Here is a 21759-nt window from a genome sequence, read left to right on the forward strand (position 1 = left end):
CTTCAGTTCTGACTGGATGGTGGGGAATGGAAGGATTTATATTCCTTGAAGACAGGTGGTTATTTGAATTCTTTTAGAGCCATTGAGGCCACCTGGAGGTTTATCTGGGTCCTCAGGGTCACCTGAGTAGTGGAAATGGGTATGGAGCCTTCTTGGATGACTGAGAATCTCCATTGACACTCTCTCTACATGTTACTGCCTCTGTAGAATTCTGAGGACCCGGTGGCATGACAAGGTGCCAGACACAGAAGTCCTCTCCAGAGCAGGCCTGCCATCAGTTCACACCCTGCTGATGAAAGCCTAGCTAGACATGCTGGGCAGGCCATGTTGCAAGGATGCCAGACCATCGCATCCCTAAACAGCTCCTCTATGGTGAGCTGTCTCAAGGAAAGCGATCGCACGGGGGACAAAGGAAGTGATATAAAGACACCAGTGGTGAAATCTAAAATTTATTACCACTGGTTCTGTGGCCGTGGCTTGGTGGTGGGGGTAATGTGACTGGGTGGGCATGGCCAATTTTTTTTTTTTTTTTACTTTTAAAAGCATTTTTTCTACAACCTCTTCGGTGAAAAGGTTGTAAAAAAATGCTTTCAAAAGGATCTGACGATCCCAGCTGAGTTGCCTGATCGGCAGAGGCTTTTTTTCTTTTAACAATTTCCTTTGACAATCCTAGCTGAGCGGTGCGATCATCACAGGCTTTTTTTTCTTTACTTTTAAAAGCATTTTTTCGGCCGAAGAGGTTGTAGAAAAAATGCTTTTAAAAGTTAAAAAAAAAAAGCCTCTGATGATTGTGCGGCTCAGCTGGGCATGGGGGCGGGCAGGGATTTTTGCTACCGGTTCAGATCTGCCTCCATCGCTACCGGATCAGGTGATCCGGTCCAAACCAGGAGTATTTCACCCCTGAAAGACACGTTGAAAGCCTCCTTCAAGTCCCTGGATATCGACACCACCTCCTGGCACAAGATCGATCGACATGGCACATGTTGATCCACTAAAGCTGCCAGACATCTGGACAGAAGAACAACCATAGAACAACCATAGCACAAGAGAAGTGAGCATTCCGCAAAGCCAGAGCTGCAAATGCTGCAACAATGATGCCCACACATGTCTGCTTGACATGTGGCAGAACGTTTCATGCTCGTATAGGCCTTACCAGCCACCTGCGGACACATTGTGGACAGCCCACAACCTGTTAGATGTCAAGGTCCTCTTCGAACCCAATGGACGAACATCATCATCTAATTGGGGGAGGGGGGGAATCCTAAGAAACTTTTTCTTTCTCCTGTGTCCTGATGAGGTTGCCTTCATTTGATCTCCATTCCCTACCTAAGGTAGCTTTTAATCATCTTTAGTTGTTCTAATATATTGTCTTAAGAGATGAGATCAGATCAGCAACCGGGTTGCCCCCGGTTCAGACCGGTTCGCAAGAACCGGTAGTAAAACCGGCAGGAGGCTCCGCCCACTGACCCGGACGTCATCATAGGTCATCTGCGCATGCGCGGGTATGATACAAACTGGTAGTAAAGGTAAGTAGAACCCACCCCTGGATCAGCTCAACATCCATTGACCACTTCGGTTTGCTTCAGCCAGGCCATTTCCTCTGGGCCCATGGTATTTCAGCACCATTTTTGTTATAATTCCTTTGAATGTGAAACACTTGCACAGAATGTGTTTTGGCAAGAGCTCATCCCTTCTCTACAGTCCCATCCCACATTAAGGAGAATGATTGGAGGCATTTTGACTGCTGATGTTTGAAGGTAGGAAAACAAGTCCAGGGGACTCCACTAATCCCTGCCTTTAATATGCCTTGCATATTGTAAATAAGGACATCCCATTTGCCTTCAGAGGATTTGGATTGCCAGTGGAGGCAGCAAATTACATAGCAGATCTGAGACTCTGATGTAGTTATAAGAATACTTTGAAGACCAACAGGAAAGCTATATACATCTTACTATTATGGTTATCTACAAGAGACTGTTCCTCTTTACAGCATATGGGATCCATCTTGTTTCACATATTCACTGGCACTTGTGAGTACGACCTTGAAGATTACAGGAGATGGGTTTTGGATGGGATATGAGAGTTTCCTCCCCCCCCCCCCCAATAGGATCCTCATTGTAAACACAATTTGGACTTCTGCAATTCTTGCTTGTGGACTTCCACATTCTTGCTGGTTAATGATAACAGCCTCCTCTTTTCCCACCTGAATTAACTTCCAGATTATCTGTTTATGGAAGAAAACAGTTGAAGAAAAAAAGATCAGGAAAACTGGGGTAATTGGGGGACAAATTGTAAACAGAATAATATTGAAAAGGTACCACCTTGCCTTCCCCTGCAAACATACCACCTCTGACATTATTGAATAATAGGATAAACATGTTGGGACAAAGGCATGTGCCTCCTACCTTGCAGTTTTACCCTTGGTTGCAATACAGAAATGTAGATAGCAGTTTTCTAGAAGTTATGAGAGACTTTTAGCCTTCAGACAAGATCTGTAGATTTCAGGAGTCTGCCTAGGTCATGGAGGCCAGGCCACTGACTATTGTCAGCTTCACCGATCACCCGGAATCTCCATTAAAATTGTTTCCTCATTTTTTAGCCCTTTTAATCTTTCAGTGATCTCACTTGCTGCATGCTGGCTGCCCTATGAGGTTACTCATTTCTCATATTATCTACAAGCTGAAAGACTTTTAGTATATATAAAGCAATTAGCAAGAGAGAGATATAACTAGAACTACACACTTCAAATCATTAATGATGATGACAGATGTGGTCATTTCTGCTTGGGGGAAGAATTTGATTGGCCTTAGTTGATTCTTGTTCATGGAGAATTGCTCTCCATGCATTGTCCTCATGTGGTATGGCTCCAGGGAAGGGGGCTCCAGCCAGATTCCATTGGCTTAATACAGATGTTTTGTGATCAGTTTTCCTAACCCTATTGTAGCTCTTCCCCTGATCCTTATGCCTGGATTTGGGTATACTTTTAAGCTGCTCAATGATCTTATTGTAGATGAGAGCTTGGAAGTGGGTTGATTCCCCTTGAGTTATTAAATAGAAAAGGATGTTTCCCCAGTAATTTGAAAAATTCTACAATGTGCAGAAATGGATAAGATGAGCTGGAAATTAAGGAGAGGGAAAAGTCAGAATATTATAGAGTGTGGAATAAACTATATGATTGGTTAGAAAAAAGAAATCAAAATAACATTTTGGAATGTTAATTTAACTGGGTTAAAACTAGGAAGTGTAAATTGCTGAACAGTGTCAACCGCTGGATAATGATAGTTTTGTAAATAGATACTAATGTAAATATAAGAACGTAGATGAAAAATTGAATAAGAATAGAATATCCATATCCATGTCGATACAGTAAGCTGTAAAATAATATATGATGTAATGTTATGTTTGTTAGGTGTTTTTAATGTTTTTTTGTTGTATTTTTCTTTACATTGTTTTTAAAACTTAAAAAACTTAATAAAAATTATTTTTTAAAAAAGAAAAAAGAAAAGGATGTTTCCCAAGTTGTTTGTTTTAATTAGATAATTGTGGCAGCATGGTGCCAGACTCGGAGGACTCCGAGCACTTTACACCATAAAATATATATAAAAAATAAGAGCATAAAATAAAAGCACAAAGCTGCCATAAAACAATAAGCATAATAGTGACTGTTCCCTTCCCCAAGGCCCTCTGGAACAATCATGTCTGGAAGAATAGCAGTTAAATTGTCAATCTAATCTCTAGAGGGTCCATTCCGTAAAATGGCACTGCAACCGAAGAACAGTGGCTGTAAACCTAAGGCCCCTTCCCTTACATGGAGAACCATTGAAAGATATTGGTGGCAGGTCTGCACTGGGCAAACTGAGTGGGCTGCCTCTGTGCAGAGAAGTTTATCTGCAAGCACCTCCTTTGGGTCAAGCTACCCCATAATCCCACAGAGACATCTAAATATAAGGAAAATGGGAGAAACCTGCAAAACAGTCCTACAAGTAGCTTCAGCTCCTTAAAATTGTGTTTTCACACATGAGGATGAATATTAATAGACAGGAAGCTTTCAATATTTGGCGGTGCTGGTTGGGAATGCTGGGAATTGCAGTTTAATGCATCTAGCTGGTACCAGGCTGGGCAAAAACTGGTAAAAATCTTTCTTTGGGGTCTGTTATGAACATATGATGCATTTACCAGGGAAAGCATATTGGATGAGGGATGTTTTGGCTAACGAGTTGTATAGACACAAAGTGGTCCCCTAATTATGAGGAACTATTGTGAAGCTCTCTAGGAAATAAAGCACAGTGAGATTAGAAGGTGGACATGGGAAGTTTATGGATCCAAGAATAGCATTGGCAGCTACCTCCATCGTTCTGATAAACTTATCCTTTTTCTCCCTATTAGGCTGATTGCTATCAGAAATACCAGAGGGGAGGAGTAAATACTTGCTAGCTGTGCCCATAAGCTGTCTCTCCTGATTTACTGGCCAGCTCCTCCGGATCCCCAGCAGGCTTTCTGGGACAATGGGTAGAGAATTCCTCTAAGCTCATGCTGCTGAGTTTTGTGTAGCACTCCTAACTGCGTATCAGTTCTCCAGTGAGCTGCAGGAGGGGCCAGACCTGCTACAGGGATAGTTGTATCCAGCAATTTTTAAGAGGGAAACCCACAGGTGTGGCAGCAGAGGATAGGGCCCAGGATCTATGGGGAGTGCTTGCCCAAACTAGCCAAGAGAAGTTAGGCTGTCCCTGCCTATATGGGTCATCTGGCTGCACATCTGGGGGGAAAAAAGGTTGCCAAAGAACATTGGAGTTTATTTTGCCATGGACTGCTGCCAGTTGCAGCGGGAAAACACTACACTCCAACCAGACTATCTAAGGACAATGTAAGACTGATTCACTCATGAACGAAGGATGAGATGAAGACAACATCACGAGGGCCACAGCTGAATAAGGAGGTTGCTAGGATATATTTATACTGTGTTTGGAGGCATGAGGAGAAAGGCCTTTCCTCAGTATTCTTAAAATGTTCTCTTCCTATTCTTGAATCAACAGAGGCTGCCTCCATCAGCTCAACAAAATTACCTCATTTCTTCTTCTTAGGCTATTAAAAAATGGTCAGTTAGGAAACACTTGAATGGAAAAACCTCTGGCCCAGGGATGAAATGTAAAATTTGTTACTACCGGTTCTGTGGGTGTGGCTTGGTGGGGGGGGGCAATATGACTGAGTGGGCTTGGTCAACTTTTTTTTTTTAAAACTTTTAAAACCATTTTTTCTACAACCTCTTTGGCTGAAGAGGTTGTAAAAAAATGCTTTTAAAAGCCTCTGACGATCCCAGCTGACTTGCCTGATTGACAGAGGCTTTTCTTTTTTTTAAAGCCTCTGACGATCCCAGCTGACTTGCCTGATCGGCAGAGGCTTTTCTTTTCTTTTTTAATCCACTGACGATCCCAGCTGACTTGCCTGATCGGCAGAGGCTTTTCTTTCTTTTTTTTAAAGCCTCTGACGATCCCAACTGACTTGCCTGATTGGCAGAGGCTTTTCTTTTGTTTTTTAAGCCTCTGACGATCCCAGCTGACTTGCCTGATTGGCAGAGGCTTTTCTTTTTTTTTTTTAAGCCTCTGACGATCCCAACTGACTTGCCTGATTGGCAGAGGCTTTTCTTTTTTTTTTAAGCCTCTGATGATCCCAGCTGACTTGCCTGATCGGCAGATGCTTTGTTTTTACTTTTAAAAGCATTTTTTTGGCCAAAGAGGTTGTAGAAAAAATGCTTTTAAAAATAAAATAAAAAGCCTCTGATGATTGCGCGACTCAGCTGGGCATGGGGGTGGGGAGGGATTTTTGCTACCAGTTCTCTGAACCACCCGCCGTCATCGTTACTGGATCGGGTGATCTGGTCCGAACTGGGAGCATTTCACCCCTGCTCTGGCCCCACTCCTGCCACGTGCATGTAATGTTTGGCCTGGCTGAAGAGAAGCTGGCCCAGAGAATCTGGCCTTTTCCAATATGTTGAGTTAAAGTGCTTCTCATTAGAACCAGCAGAGAATTATTGGCTTGAAATGGATAGTTCCTCCCCCTAAAATAGCCATCCAGTCTCTACTTCTAGTTACTGCCAATGACCTGATTTCCCTCCAAGGGCAATGGATAATGAAGCCTAACAGTTTATAATCCTTGAGGTTGCCCACAGGTGAATAGGTGGGAAAAGGCTGCTTTAGAACACTGTTTTAAAGTTAGTTTCTACCCTTATAATGGCTATTTGGTTTAGCTTTATCCATTCTCGGCATTCCAGAATTTCTTGGAGATTTCTTCAGCCAAGTGTTTGCCCAATATGATCAGTACAACTCCTAGAATTTCTTCCCAAAGGGGGGAAACTCTGGGAAAAATATGGTAGCTGAAAAGTCAGCTTGAAGGAGAAAAGTTTGGGGAAAGCTGGTAATTTAATAGCACAGATATTGCTAGGCATCCAAAAGAGCCTATAGTTTTGCTTTTGTTTTGCTCTGAATTTTATCTCTTGGGAGATTTTTGTTGTTGTTGTTCTGAAAATTACCAGCAGAGGCCTGTTGGTATAATCTAATTAACAATGTCTGCTGTTGGCTAATTTCCTGCTTAATTTTCTCCAAAAGCAACAGATAAACCTAGGCAAACATCTGCTTAACAATGCAGTATTGATTTCTTCTCCCTTATCTTTTTCTCTCCAATCTTCTTCCCTTTCCTTTGCTCTGAACACCATCATCTGACAAAGCATTCCTTAAAATTGGAAAGTCTGCAGCCACAGTCCGACATGATATGTGATATGTACAATAAATTCTGTACTACATTTTCAGAGATGAAAAGAAGCCATGCTTTTGCTGTTGTAGCACCTGTACAATCTTCTCATTCCCTACACATCTATTTATATGCTGTAAAGGTTTTGCTCTGCCTGTTGTCCATTAAAACTACTAAGAACCAGCCCTACCATTTGGCAGAATGAGGAAAGTCTCAGGCAGGAGATAGACAGTTCCAAGAATCTCTCTATTTTGGAGAGTAAAATAATCATCTAAAATTAGTTTCTTCTTGTCAGTTGCTATAGAGAATCTGTTCCCTCATCTTTGTAAAAGTACTGTACGTTTTCTACATGATAGTGTGTGTGTGGGTGAGTGGGGAGGTTTAATTACGAGCAATTCTAAATAGACCAGCCTTCTATTTAGGAATGTCTCTCTTAGTAAATAGACAGTAGTAAACTAGGTGAATCAACACTCTGAGCATGGACTTGTTTTCCAGCCAAATTGAGTATATTGGTCATATCCAATATTTCTTAAAATAACCATATTATGTTTCTGCTGTGGAATATGCCACAAAGAACAAATCAGATACCGTGTTTCCCCGAAAATACGACCTACCCCAAAAACAAGCCCTAGACTGATTTTCATGCCTGCGCCTAATATAAGCCCTACTCCAAAATAAGCCCTAGTTAAGCCCTGCCCATCGTCTGGTTGTACAAGGTGGGGCAAGGTACAGGTGTAAAAATAAAGCTAAGGTGGGGGTGTGTGTGTTGAGCTGCCCCCCGTGCCCTGCACCTGCTTAGTTAGGATTGCCCCATCCAGGCCTCCCATACCCCAACACCTGCTGTGCCACTGCCCAATTTCTTCTGCCGCCACTTGCAGCTGGACATGACATGGCGCATTGCACCAGTGCTGTCACTTGCACATGCAACGGTACAACATGCCATGCAGCTTCCTGCTGTAAGTGGTGGCACCAGCGTGATAAGCCAGCTGGCGTCTGGATATGAGTGGTTGCAAGCGGCCACAGAAGAAGTCAGGCAGCACCGCAACAGGTATCGGGGCGTGGGAGGCCTGGCTACAGTGGTCCTAATGTAAGCGAGTAAGACATCCCCCAAAAATAAGACCTGGTGCTTATTTTGGGGCTGAAAAGAAAATAAGACTGGGCCGTATTATTGGGGAAACACGATATAAAAGAAAAATCTGGAATACTTAATGTCGAGTAGTGTGCACTATAGGTACTCCTCAATTTATGACCACAATTGAGCCCAAAACTTATGTTGCTAAGTGAAACATTTGTAAAGTGAGTTTCCCTCCATTTTACAACCTTTCTTGCCACAGTTGTTGTGGTGAATTATATTTTATTTTGCATAGTTCCCTTAAAGTCATCTACAATAGGCAGCTAGAGAGGGTCACCAGGGTCAAGTTTACTGAATTCTGTTCTGGTAAATGACTGTTGGGTGAATTGCCATGGCAGTTGTTGCAGCCATTTTGTGAAGAGGTAACTGCCCCATGGCAGCCATTTTGTGACAAAAGTGCTTAATGATTAAAATTTCCAAGATGGCCTCTTGATCCTATTATTTGCCTACATGTACCTTATTTCTTGGTTGCATGTTATTGCAGTGATTTTGACCTGACTTCAATCTTATCAGTCACAAAATAGACTGCACAGCTTTTGATAGACTATGACTGTTTTTAAAGTCACCACTTGATGGATTTTATCCCTGAAACAGCGTAAAAGGCACATGATTTCTGCCTTACTCCTAGGTATATTTTGGCTTGATGGAACTGGAAATGAATGTGGGACTCTGTACAGTATTCTGCAATACTAGTTACACTTATGCCAATCCCTTTTGCAACATTGCAGCTAAATATACCAATCTGATTGTATGGAGTGGGCTTGGATCATAGATTGGTTAGTTGTCAATGGTAAGTAAAGTCTGAGAAGTTGTTTATAGTGTTGGCCTGTGGGTTATTTCAATCATGGAAGAAGCATCTTTTTCCTTGAACCAACAGGTTCATTCAGTGGTGGGTTGCCCTCAATTTGGACCAGTTCGCAAAAACCAGTAGTAAAACCGGTGGGAGGCTCTGCCCACTGACCCAGACATCATCATAGGTGATCTGCGCACGCGCGATGCAAACCAGTAGTAAAGGTAAGTAGAACCCACCCCTGGGTTCATTGCTTGATTTAGATAGAATTGTGATGTTTTGTAATGGTAATGTTTTCTTCTCGTGGAATTAATTATTGCATGTGGTTCAAAGTATATAGAGATGGGTGAACTGGCCTATGGTCTCCTCTGCTGGTTTGCAGACATTCAGTCTAAGCTCTTTGGCTGTTGCCTCTTGAAATAGGCTTGTAAAAAGCCAACTGTTCCCTGATGGCCTATCCTGCTAGTGCAGAAAATATGTTCTGATTGTCCTATCTTATATATTTATATAGCTGCCCATGGGGCAGCATGTAACATTAAAAATCCTCAGTTAAAAATTCACAATTTAACCCTCCCCTCTATTATTTTGTAATCTATAAAATATTCATCGCTAATATACATTTTGGAGTCTGCATATAGTCTATGTGCGTTTCAGGTTTTCAGAAATAACTGATAGAAAGCCCAGAGGAGCTGATCTTTTTTTAATGTGCTGTATTGTGCATTTCCACTAGAAGGCAGCATACGTCAGCAGAAAAAGGAAGGGTGTGCTGTTGCAGAATTCCCAGCGGGGCCCCAATCGCCTCCCTTCCACCTACCCCCTCCTATCTCATTGATGCTGTTCTCTGCATCTCTTGTCCAGCTGCCATCTCTCTCCCCATGGCCTTGTAAATCACAGCAGTCCAGTTGTCTACCAAGTATAAAATAATTCAATCTATAAGCACCCAGGAGCAAGAGGCAAGGAACCAGAAAGATCATGCAAGAGCGGGGAGGGGAAAGGGAGCTGTGGATGAGACAAGCAACATCTCAGCTCATGGCTAGGGATTTGAGAGAGAGGCAGAAAAAAGGGTGGGCTGGGAAAGAAGGCATTGTACCTGGGTTGTGGTCAGGTGTTATCAAAAAGAAAAATGTATATTGGAGAGATACCCATAGCTGAAGTAGAACCACAATTAAATATATATATATATATTAACATGGCTATCCATCTTGAAATACAGACCCTGGGAGGGTAGCTAAGAATGAAAAGCAGAATAAAAACAATAATTAAAATTTAAAAACCATAAAAGAGCAGTCGAGAACACTAAGCATTCCCCAATCAATACAACCAAGAATGTGGGGATGGGAAAATTGTATCAGTATTAATTATAGAAAAGCTCTTCTATAAGCTCTATTTTTTCTTAAGACATCATCAGTCATTAGTGTGATATCACAGAGTAGAGCTGGCCAACCCAATGGACAAGGATGTGTGCAGTATCCCTTCTGTAGAAAACTGGTTACCAGAGCTCTTTATTCCCAAAAGTTAGGATCCACAAGTGACTCCCTCAGTTGTTAAGTGAAGACACATGACTACATTCAGGAGAAGCCCTTGGAGAAATGCTCATTTTCCCCCTGCCATCAAACCAAGTGAGGTACAAGGGTAGCCAAACTCTGATTCCCCCAAACAGCAGGTAGCATAAGCTAATCAGGCAATGTGAAGAGCTGGCATAAGGGCCACTCAACCATGCTTTGATTTTGGGATTGCCCAAGTCCATATGTTGCTTCTCTTTTGGGAAAAAAAAAAACCATGGGGGCAGGGGGAGTCCACAGCATCTTATGTTTCTTTTCTCATTGCCCCTCACTGGCAAGGGTTAGTTAGATTTATTTTTGAATATATTTACATTGATTTATATTAAAAAAAACATTAGCTGCATTTCTTACAATTTACACAAGATGGGTTCATGCTTCAAATATGTTATAGAATGCAGAGGGCATGCAATTTAAGTATTTCCTATTAAAGAAAGAATAGAGAGAGGGTAAAGTTGTAAAGTCCCACCCTTGCCGAATTGCCCGTCCTCTTCTTAAAAAGGCCAAGATGACAATGAAAGGCAGAAATGAATGAGAGAGATCAATAGCCATCAGTAAAAAGATGTTCAGTAAAAGGATTAATTTTTCCCATGTACTTCTCAAATCTGGTCTATCTAGATACAGACATACATAGACATTAAGTATAGGGCATGGCATTATTATTCTTGAATGGACTTTGTAGTGTTTCCATGATCATGATGAGGGTTGCCTGCTCCTCTTTCAAGTTGATTCACAGCTAGAGCCAGGGGGCAGAGGAAATCTGCAGGACTTTTCTGAGCAATTGGACCTGTCAGATTGGATTAGTTGCTTGTGCTGCCCGGCTCAGGCACCCACCAGACAAGCAGAGAGTGGCCCAGCTGGGTAGAGTCTCGCTCTATCAGCTGAAAACAGCTTGTCCAAGGAATAGAGCTGACATGCCATATACACCAGGCCAAGCTGGGGGAATGATGATAGGACCACCCTTCTAGGTGCTGCTATTGAGGTTCAGGGTGAGTAGGGAGCATTAAGCAACCTAACTTGCATACGCTCCCTTGGGTGAGATGCATGTTCAATTATTTATTTTTATTGAATTCATATTCTGCCCTTCCCTCCGAGCGCTCAGGTGGTGTATCTAGTAATCCCAATTTTGCCTGATAGAAATTGCCCTGCAAGGTAGGCTGGGCTGATAATGCCTGACTCAATGTCACCAGTGAGCATGATCAGAGGTGGATTTGAACAGTGGTTCTCCTGATTCAGATTCCAACATGGTAACCCCTACATCATAGAGGCTGTTTTAAAAGGGACTCCGTGATGGGAGTCCAAATGCACAGCAGAAAGATTTGCAACACTTTGGAAGATGGGGATGCCTTGCCAGCAACTCTCTCCTATGCTGATCACGCTAGCCATTTTCTGAAGGTAGGTGTGCACATGCCATTTTAATGCACTAACAGTACAGAGTATACCACTTAAGACTGGAGGAGAGGAGGAAGGATTGCAGTTATTAATGCTCTTTTAAACAAAGAAGCAACTCCCCCTCCCCAAGGAGCCAAGTAGCAGAACAAGAGCAGACTGCACTAATTTTCTTCACGAGGTGCTAATCACTAATCAGCTTCTCTGCTTTTATGGAAGATGATACTCACTTTCTGCACATCTAGAATACACAGTATTTCAACTGTTCATCACCTTGTCTTATAGAAATGCAATAATTAATTGCGTTCATGAGCTTTCTTTGGCTGATATCATCCTGCGCTCATGTTCCACCTCTCAATTCATGTGGGTATGTGGTATCTGATGATCTCAAATATGTTGTGTCTTTTCTGCGCAGAGTAAAACTTCCTGTGCTACAATTGCCCATTTGTGATACCAGGAAAACTATATTGATTATTGATATGAACATTGCATCCATAAACAGCTTTATGCTATAGTTCGTTTGATTTTATGGTGTGCACATTGCACTAAGTCCTACAACCTAACTGTACAACTACTGTGACAAAATTCACACAGCATGTGAAACTGAACCAATTATATTATGACTCAATGCAATGCATGATTCATGTTTCTGGAGCTCAGCCATACTTGGTACAGTCTAGTACCAAGTCTAGTACAACCTGTCTAGTACTAGTCTAGTACAACCTGTGGACTTCAACTCCCAGAACTCCTGAGACAGCCAAAGCTGTCTCAGGAATTCTGGGAGTTGAAGTCCACAGGTTGTAAAAGAGCCACATTTGCCCACCCCTGGTCTAGGTGAATTGGGCTCCCATTCCCAAAATCTATAACATTCAGACTTATTGGAAATTAAGAAAAAAATATTATTGTTTGAAATAATGCTCCTAGTTAGAAGAGCTTGATGTACCTGAACATCTAGGGCAGGTACACATGAATGCTATGAACAGCATCTCACTGGGGAAGAGAAAGACTGGTGCATCTGTGTTAGGGGAAGATGAAGGTTCCATGGAATAACGGTCTTTCTTATTAGCGACTTCTCAGGACAGCTTCCCCTCAAACAGAAGTAGGTAGATGTGTTTGTCCTGCAGAATCACAGAAGGCCATTTAGAAACAGACAGTTGTCTTGGATTAGGTGAAATTTATAGACTGGGGGCAGAATCACAAGCTATGTCAACGTATTCCAGTTCCCCCTCCAATGGCAGACTGTTTAAGAGCCTTAAATCCTTTCCTCACTAGTGATTTATGACATCATGGCTGTGGTGATATTATATTAATGAAGGCAGGTTTTATAACATTACAGTGATGTATGTGCTAGAAGAGGTTCTAAATCACTAATGAAGAAATGGTCGTATTCTGAAATTACAGGGTAGGATAAGCTACCATAAATGGACTGTAAAAACCCAGATAGGCAGGAGATGGCAGCAAACTGATTCAGAACAATCAGCTCTTTGCTGACATCTAATGGTCACCTGGAGTTTCACAGCCCAGTTAGGATAACATTAGTTTCCAAAATTCTACACTCTGGAATTCTCAGCTCACAATACAGTAATGTACTTCTGTAAATTCAGAAGTATCAGTGTTCTTATGACTCTATTCTGTGTCCTACATAACAGCCAACTGGAGAATAAACTGGAAAACCACAACCAAAGCAAACAATTTCTATAAGACAGGCATGGCCCCCCATGGAAAGGACTCGCAACTTGGACGTCCTCCTGGATTGACGGCTGTCTTTAGAAGAGCATTTGATGGCCGTGACCGGGAGGATTTTTCATCAGGTTCGCCTGATCCGCCAGTTGCGTCCCTTTCTAGATCGGGACTCCCTACACACAGTCACTCATGCCCTCGTCACCTCTCGTCTGGACTATTGTAACGCTCTCTACATGGGGCTCCCCTTGAGGTACACTCGGAGGCTCCAACTGGCGCAGAGTGCGGCCGCGCGGGTGGTTATGGGAGCAACGTGGAGCTCCCATGTAACACCTCTCCTGCGCGAGCTGCACTGGCTCCGGTGGTCTTCCGAGTGCGCTTCAAGATTCTGGTTACCACCCTTAAAGCACTCCATGGCTTAGGACCTGGTTATCTACGGGACCGCCTGCTACCACCAATAGCCTCCCACCGGCCAGTACGCTCCCATAGAGAGGGACTCCTCCGGGTGCCGTCGGCCAAACAATGTCGACTGGCGGCCCCTAGGGGGAGGGCCTTCTCTGTGGGGGCACCTACGATCTGGAACGAGCTCCCCCCGGAGATACGGAGGAGCCCGGATCTGCGCACTTTCCGTCGCGCGCTTAAAACATTTTTATTTCATCAAGCTGGCCTGGCCTAAATCTTCTCCTTTTTTTAAATTTAAATTTTAAACACAAATTTTAAATCTGTTTAATTATGGGGTATTTTAAAATTCAGCCAAATTATTTAATCTATTTTAATCTATTTTAAATTTGTATCTCTGTGTTTTATCTTCTGGCTGTTCACCGCCCTGAGTCCTTCGGGAGAAGGGCGGTATAGAAATTTAATAAAATAAATAAATTAAATAAATAAATGGGGCAACTTTTTATTCTGCACATGCAAAAAAATCCATTACACCAAAACGAAGAAGAGCCAAGTCTTGTTGGATGATACAATTTTAGCTATTTTGTATTATTTCCCTATCACCCTGCCATTCCCCCTCAAAATGTTTAGTATAGCCTGTGATTCCCCAAAAACTGACCATCCACTCTGCTATGTGAGCATTTAGAAAAGTTCCTTTGAGAAAGTCAGTTTTGCAGAATAAAATAAATACATTTCATAGGCTGTTGGGAAGGTAGGTTCCTCCCCCCTCCCCCCCCTGCTTGTCCATTTGGAGATGGTCCCTAAAAACCATTATGAAAGCAAGCAATCGTTATGAACTTTGGTCCGATCATCATACCCTTTAACAGGAAATTCAGCTGGTTGAGAGCCAAGAAGAACAGAGCCAAAATGGGGCACTCAGTGAGGAAACAAGAAGAGGAGAAGCATCAATATGTGTGCATGAATCCTGAGACAAGCAAAAAGAAAGTAAAATGTTCTTGTAAAGTCATCTCCTGTTGACTGCACCATGCAGCTTCTGTAGCGGCATTACAAAAGTGTTTTGCCTTTGCTTTCTTCCAAAATTTTTAGACTTTCCAGCCAAGCCAAAAACCTTAGTATTCCCAGATTATTGCTCGTCCAAACACTAACCAGGATCAACCATGCTCAACTTTTGAGGAAAGCCAAGGTCAGCAAATGCTGTACTGCTGAAGCATGTAATAGAAAACAAATTAGGGTATATCTTGCCACTCCCAAAAGAAATAATAGTAATGATTTATTAAGGTTCAACTTCAAGAAGACTCTGGACTATTGAAGATTGAGTGTATTCAAACATTTACTGTGTCAATCATCTGGAATGATAGGTGTTAGAATCAAAAGCATTGCAAGGAGGTCATAACTGAGCCTGAACAGGGGAGCTTGTATCAAGGAATGAGAATATTCTGTAACATTTTATAGCAGATCTTAAATATTCATTTTAATAGCATGAGAGAATTCTGCTGTATCTGAGCAAATAAAATAAGGGAAAAAATGGGAGAAAGGATTTTTCTTTGGGAATTATGACAATGCGGTCAAAGCTGTTTTGACACTATCCTCTCTCTAGCAGCCAATAGCACATAGTTTGAAGCCAGCTCAATTAGTTTGGGGCCTTGCTATTTTGAGATTACAGTTGGTCATAAAGAGGGGGATGGGGCAATTTAATATTGTTACCCCTCAGGTCTGAGATGTCACTCACTTTTTCTTACTAACAAAAGATACAAATGCCTGCCATTTCCATATAAGAAATAGATTAAAATTGTGTTGTGAGTATACTAGTATAGCTTTCTTGGGTGGTATCTGCTTATAAACTCTGAGTTTAGTAATTGTGGTCTAAAGAACAGATTTCCTGACAACTGTGACCAGCGTCTTCAGAGGCAAAGTGATTTATTTGTTTATTTAACTTGTATTCCACCCATCATGCGGAATACAAATGAGTGCTAAATTAGCAAATCATCATTAAATTCCCCTCCCAAACCCAGCCCACCCTCTCAAATCCTCTTCAAGTGGTTCTGTATATCAGGGGTCCCCAACAGTCCATGGTCTGTTAGGAACCAGGCCGCACAGTTGGAGGTGAGCAGTGGGTGAGTGGAACTACACAGGTACAGGTTGCATGCTCCTTCCCCCCCTCCCCGCCCCAGTCTGTGGAAAATTTGTCTTCCACAAAACTGGTCCCTGGTGCCGAAAAGGTTGGGGATTGCTGTTGTATATTATTCTGCTTTAGGTGGTGAATGGGTTCTGCCAGTTTGGTGCCCATTCATTTTCCAGACTGGTCCATGGGTCTCTAACCTTTATGGTATCAGTGATCTATGAGTAAGCACTGAGTCTGCTGCTCAGCTGAAACTACAACTTTGGAAGTTGTGGAAGCTTCATCACTGGAGGCTTTCAAGAAGAGATTGGACTGCCATTTGTCAGAAATCATGTAGGGTCTCCTGCTTGGGCTGGGGGTTGGACTGGATGACCTACAAGGTTCCTTCCAACTCTGTTTTTTTTTTTTTTAATAAAAAAGTTTTTATTTTCTGATCAAACAAGTATACAATATAAACAATCATTCAAACTATCATCAAGGAAAAAAAAAATCAATCCTTGGTAAACTCAATCTTCAACCCCTCCTCACCACCCCCCACCCCCGACTTCCCAGAACAAAAACAGGGCATAGGTTTCACCAAACATTCGCTAAAACAAACTAGCTAACTGCAAGATTTAATAACTCCCAAGACCCCTTAACTCCCCTTTTACAATTTCATCAACCTCCCTTTTTATAGACTCAAAGTAGCGTATAATCCAATAACTCTAAGAGTTTTAAAACCATTAACAAATATTAAACATTCAAACCTTAAAAATTCTCTTAATATATCAATAAAGTATTCAATTCATTTGCAAAAACATTTTCCCCCCTCCTACTTTTCTCAAAGTTCAGATATTTTGAAATCTCATAACAAAAAATAAACCTTAAATATTCAATAGTTAAATTTCTACATTTTTTAAGTTTCTAAATTTTCCCCCTTCATTATTCCTCCCTCCAACTTTTAAAATTTTAAAAGATAATCATCAACATAATTAACCATTAATACATAAACTAGAAGTTCCTTCCAACTCTGTTAATCTGTATCTGTATTTCTATCTCTGTCTCTATCTCTATCTCTGTCTCTGTCTCTGTCTCTGTCTCTGTCTCTATCTCTATCTCTATCTCTATCTCTATCTCTGTTTGCAAGAGCAACCCACTGAGAGATGTTGGTGGATGAAGCCTCATGTTCTGTTGCCCTCCCAAAATTCTCAGGGTTACCATTTTTGTTCTGGCCTAGGGCTCTTAATAGTCCGTACCTCACTAGTTTTGAGAAGGGAAACATTTTCCTGTTGCTTTCTCTACAGATCTGTTCTTTTGATCTTGAATCTGTTGTTAGCTGTACAGTGTTTTACAACTTAACTAGGATATGTGTACTTCAGATCCCAGAATTCTAGAAGTTGAACTCCACACAGTTGTCAGGTTTTTTAAAAAAAAACTCGGAAGGAGCATGGTTAGAAAAATATTCGGCAAAATTCTCTAAAGTTGATCTAAAGCTTCTCCGCTGTAATGCTCTCCAGAGGTATGCCTGGTTGGTACTTCTGGGAGGTAAAATGGACACCAGGAGAGGGAAATTGTCCTGAGTCCTTAATGGCAGCCTACAGCCCATCAGGAAGAGAAGTCCTCTCAGCAGCCTTCTTTGTCCTCAGAGTGATTGGCCAGCCCACTGGATGTTGAGTGCATTAGCCTGCAGCTGGCTAGCTTGCTAAATGGCTCTGATAGCAGGTTTGCCATCGCTCAGATGTACTTTGCCAGGCAGTGCTTGAGGAGGGCCGATGAATTATTCAGGCTGCATCCCTCCTTCCTGCTCCCCTCCCAGCCTCAATTCTGTTCTGTCCCTGAAATGCTTCTTGTTTCAGGTCCTTGAACTTTCCACAACTGGGGTGAAGCTGAAGAGGTAGGAGGAGGAGAGGTATGGTGGGGGTAGATATCCATCTGCGGCTGGAAGCGATGTTTGCTCTGTCCCCTTGCCTTTCACAACCCAATGAATCTGGAGAGTGAAATCAGTTGTAAATGTGCAAAATCACACCCATGCTCTTGTGTGAGGAAGAGCGGAGAATTAATTCTTGTAGCAGCGAGATGCAAGGCATGGGGGAAGGGAGGGACCATAGACAGGTAGGGCTTATGAAGAAAGGCAGCAGAGGGCAGAGTAAATGCTTTGAGAGACAGGGCAAGCGTCCTCTGAGGATCATCCCTTAAGGTCACCTGAAGCTCACTTGGACTTTGGCAGTTGAAGAACTGGAGCAGAATTATATTTTCCAAGGATGAGAAATATTGCACCCTTTTCGTTTATATAATCTTGAAAGGCAGGCAAATTTTTAGATCCAGATTTGCATACGGCTGATCCTAATATGTTGGGGAAACTTTTGCCAATCCATATTGATGGAATTAAGAATCATAGAGGAAAAATGGCAAGTGTTTCATGCCTTGGAGAGATCTGAGGTCTTGGATATCTCCCAAAGGATTATGGGGGCTGTAGTCCAACCTATTTGGAGGCCATTGCTGTTAAAGAAACTGTCAGGGCTATATTGATCTGTATGACCTGAGCCCTTTGAACCGTAGGGAATTATTTCCAAACTAGGAATTTAGTCTTCCAATCAAAGACGGTGAGAGAGGCTTTCTGTTCTCTCCCTTCCACAATGTTTTGTTCAAGGAACAGAGTCCTGGAAATAGAGGAAGGAGGCAGAAGGGGCCCTCCATACCTACAGCCAGTCCTCTGAACTTTACCTGCCTTTCACAATTCAGGCAGTAGAAGGGGGTGGGAAATATACACAGGCAGCTCAGCCAGAGATTTCAGCAGTCTCCCTTCACTCAAGAAGATCCTCTTAGACAAGCAAGTGACAGCAGCTGCATGTATCTTCTTTCCTCAGCATGAAGCATCCCTGGTCCCCTTCAGCTACTCACTAGTTTCCTAGTGCACAGCGCCACCATTTTGATGCCATATTCTGGGAAGTCCTGGTTTTTCTTTGCAGAAGAACCAGGAGAGTTGAATTTTTTCTAGGCATGAATCCAGGAATAGAGAATCTATAAGGAGTGGGATGAGAATGTCAGTATTGCTTCGTGCTCCTATTCCACTGCAGATAATCAAATATTTTCAGGTAAAGAGTGCTTCAATGCTGATTAGTTTCTAAGGGAAATGTGCTAACTTGGCTTCTACAGAATCTGGACAAAGGCAGTAGTGGAGGATAAGATCTGGTTGAGGGAATCCCTATATTCTATTCTCTCAATGACCACACAATAAGCGGAGAATAACCAATATGTTAACTAGCCTGGCACTGGGCTAGGGCAGCAGTCTACAATTTCTGCGAAATATGGAGACAAAACATCAGGTGAGGGAAAATGCAGTTTTAATCAGTCAGGATTTCTGAGCTGGAGAGCCTCGTGATGCCACAAGATCTTTTCACAGAAACGATGGAAGGAAAGAATTCCAGATTTCCTCAAATAGGAAAAATATGCTTTCATAGCAGTGGTGAGGAGCCTGTGCTCTCCAGGAGTCAGAATAATATACCCATCATTCTCAAACTTGGCATGTTGTCAGGAGAATCTCAATAACACTTTACTGGGTATCTTAACAGAATCTTGAAAGCTTGCCCCAAACCTTCATTACCCCCTTTTTAAGGACAACAAGATTAAAGTGGTGCTGTTGAATATCTCACTCTCACTTCCCACATTCCCAGGACTGCGCAAATATTTTGCCTCCCTCCCTCCTTCTCAGGGCTAGAGTTGAATCCCTCTACACCTTGGGACTTCTTGTAGATACCACAGAGTTCCCCTGTTTGTGTTTTGTGTCAATGAGATTTCACTTAATTGTTAACCTGTGAAGAATCAAGTTATCTATGCAAACATTACTGATACGTTTTTTTAAAAACCATAATCTTCTAGGGTAAGGGTGCTCTTTTCTTGTCTGTTACATCTTGTGCTTGTTTTGAGGGTGACATTGTACCTTGTTTATAAACGATTTTCCCATTATATCTCAAGTGGTAAATCAGATTTATATTATAACTTATCTTGATGTAAGTGAAATTTATGTCACTCTTGGCCTGTTCAGACAAAACTGGAAATTGTAATTTAAATAACCCATGGTAAATCATACAATGGATTGGGCCATTAAATATGAATGGACGTGGGTCTATTTGTATTAGCTCCTCCTCAAGATATTTCCTTTATCCAGAGAATGTGAAGCTGATCCATCTAGGTTTTGCCTTCTTGAGGCCCTATGCGCAACCATCTTTCCCAAAAACTGCATAGAAAAAAGGAAGTTCTCCTTTTCTTTATTTGACAAAGCAGGACTACTAAGAGAGCCTTGAGGATTACAGAAAATAGAAGCTGAAAGAAATCAACCAACAGAGGAGCAGCAATAAAGCAGCAGGAGGTCTGACAGTTGCAGACTTCCTGGGACTTGTCCAGTTTTGAAAGATATAGGCTGGCCTACTGTCTACTTTGTGAATTAAGGAAAAGGAGATGGCTCTAATTCACCCCAAGACCTAGATGTGGATAAACACGCCATCTCCTCTGCCTGTTTTCAGATGTAGTTGAGAGTTTTAGGTGGCCGATTGCAACCCAAGACTCACCTCATCCCCCTAAAATGATGTTTAGTTATGGTGTCAGAATCACCTTCTAGGCAAGCCTGAATATCTCCATGCCTTCCTTCCTGGATCATTTTGTAAGCTTCCCTTCAGTCTGTGTGATGTTTCATCTGCTGTTCTGTTTCCATTCCAGGTTTGGGAGAAATGGGGAGAGCAACTGTGAGGGACAAGAAAGGAAGTCTGAGGAAACAGTGAGAACATCCTACACGTCTTCCTTTGCTTCAGAGGAAACCATATGATTTGTGACTTATGTTTGGCAACTCAAGGCAGAAGATGAGAAGGGCTTCCCTGTATTTCTTATTGGAACATTCCAATTGAGGATGGCCATTGGCAGTGTCTGTGTGGGATACAGGTCACAAAAGGCAAGATGGTAGAAGTCCTGTCTTCCGCCTTCTGTGCCCATTAATTTAAACTGTATTGAAGCTGGAGATCTTTTCTAAGAAATGGGACCTATGGACCAACTCTATTAGCCTCGTCAGTGCTAGATCAGCAGTAAAGCTATCTTTCTCCAATTTCACTCCCTACAGTTGTATCAGAATCACGACTCCTAGTACTTCTAGCCAGCATGAATACAATTCTGGAAACTGTATTCCCACTACATTAGGAGAGCTCTCTGGGCCATTAGTGTGATTGTAATAAATATTTAGCTCAGGAAATTGCAAACCAAAATATAGAGAACAGAATGGGAAGGGAACCCAGTCAGCAGCCTGTTGATGTATCTTTTATTTTTTCCCCAATGCTGATCCCTTGATTTTTGGGGGGAGGCAGAGGGAGAAATAAATTTTGATTTCTTTTTGGGAGACATTAAAACAATATTCCTGTGTTTTGTGTATTACTTTTTGTATTGCCTTTTTTTTTTTATTTATTTTTGCTGGTCTCAGTCGTGTATCTTAACAATATTTTGATATGTAGTAACAAGAGGAAAGCTTTATCACTTGACTTTAGCTCTATATTCAGAAAAGCAAAATCAGCTATATTTCTGGGTGCTTGATTGCTATACTAAAGGCATAGGAATGTTGATGGTTAAAAAAAAGATGGATATAATCAAGCAATTGTGTTCAGTGAGGCTTGTAGAGGACATTCTGATGGATCATGCTCCGTAAGTCTCAGATCTGCTTGTCTTGCAGTCCACCACCCATAATTGCCTCAAAAATCAGATTCATCTCCAGCTGCAGTACAGCCACCTCTAGCTGTGGCTATTAAAAATTCACTCTTGCCAACTGCTGCCATGCTGAGAATTTGAGTCCTTTATTATTATTATTTTTTCACATTTCAGTAAGCCTTTTGAAACTGAATTGTAGACCAAAGCTATGTGGCCATGTTATTCATTTCTGCTGAGTTCCTGTTTTAACAAACAAACAGACAAATAAATTGTCATTCAAAAA

At 42.0% G+C, this 21759-nt stretch overlaps 1 long non-coding RNA gene across 1 annotated transcript; it reads left to right on the forward strand.

Annotated features, from left to right (window-relative positions):
- The first annotated feature begins 8278 nt into the window (after positions 1 to 8278).
- LOC117675356 (uncharacterized) lies at positions 8279 to 21759 on the forward strand. Its single transcript, XR_015731920.1, has 2 exons — positions 8279 to 8666; positions 20508 to 21759. It is a non-coding gene; the product is annotated as an uncharacterized LOC117675356 (long non-coding RNA).

Source organism: Pantherophis guttatus, chromosome 2, assembly GCF_059756535.1.
Source record: "Pantherophis guttatus breed Tessera chromosome 2, ASM5975653v1, whole genome shotgun sequence".
Classification (NCBI taxonomy): Eukaryota; Metazoa; Chordata; class Lepidosauria; order Squamata; family Colubridae; genus Pantherophis; species Pantherophis guttatus.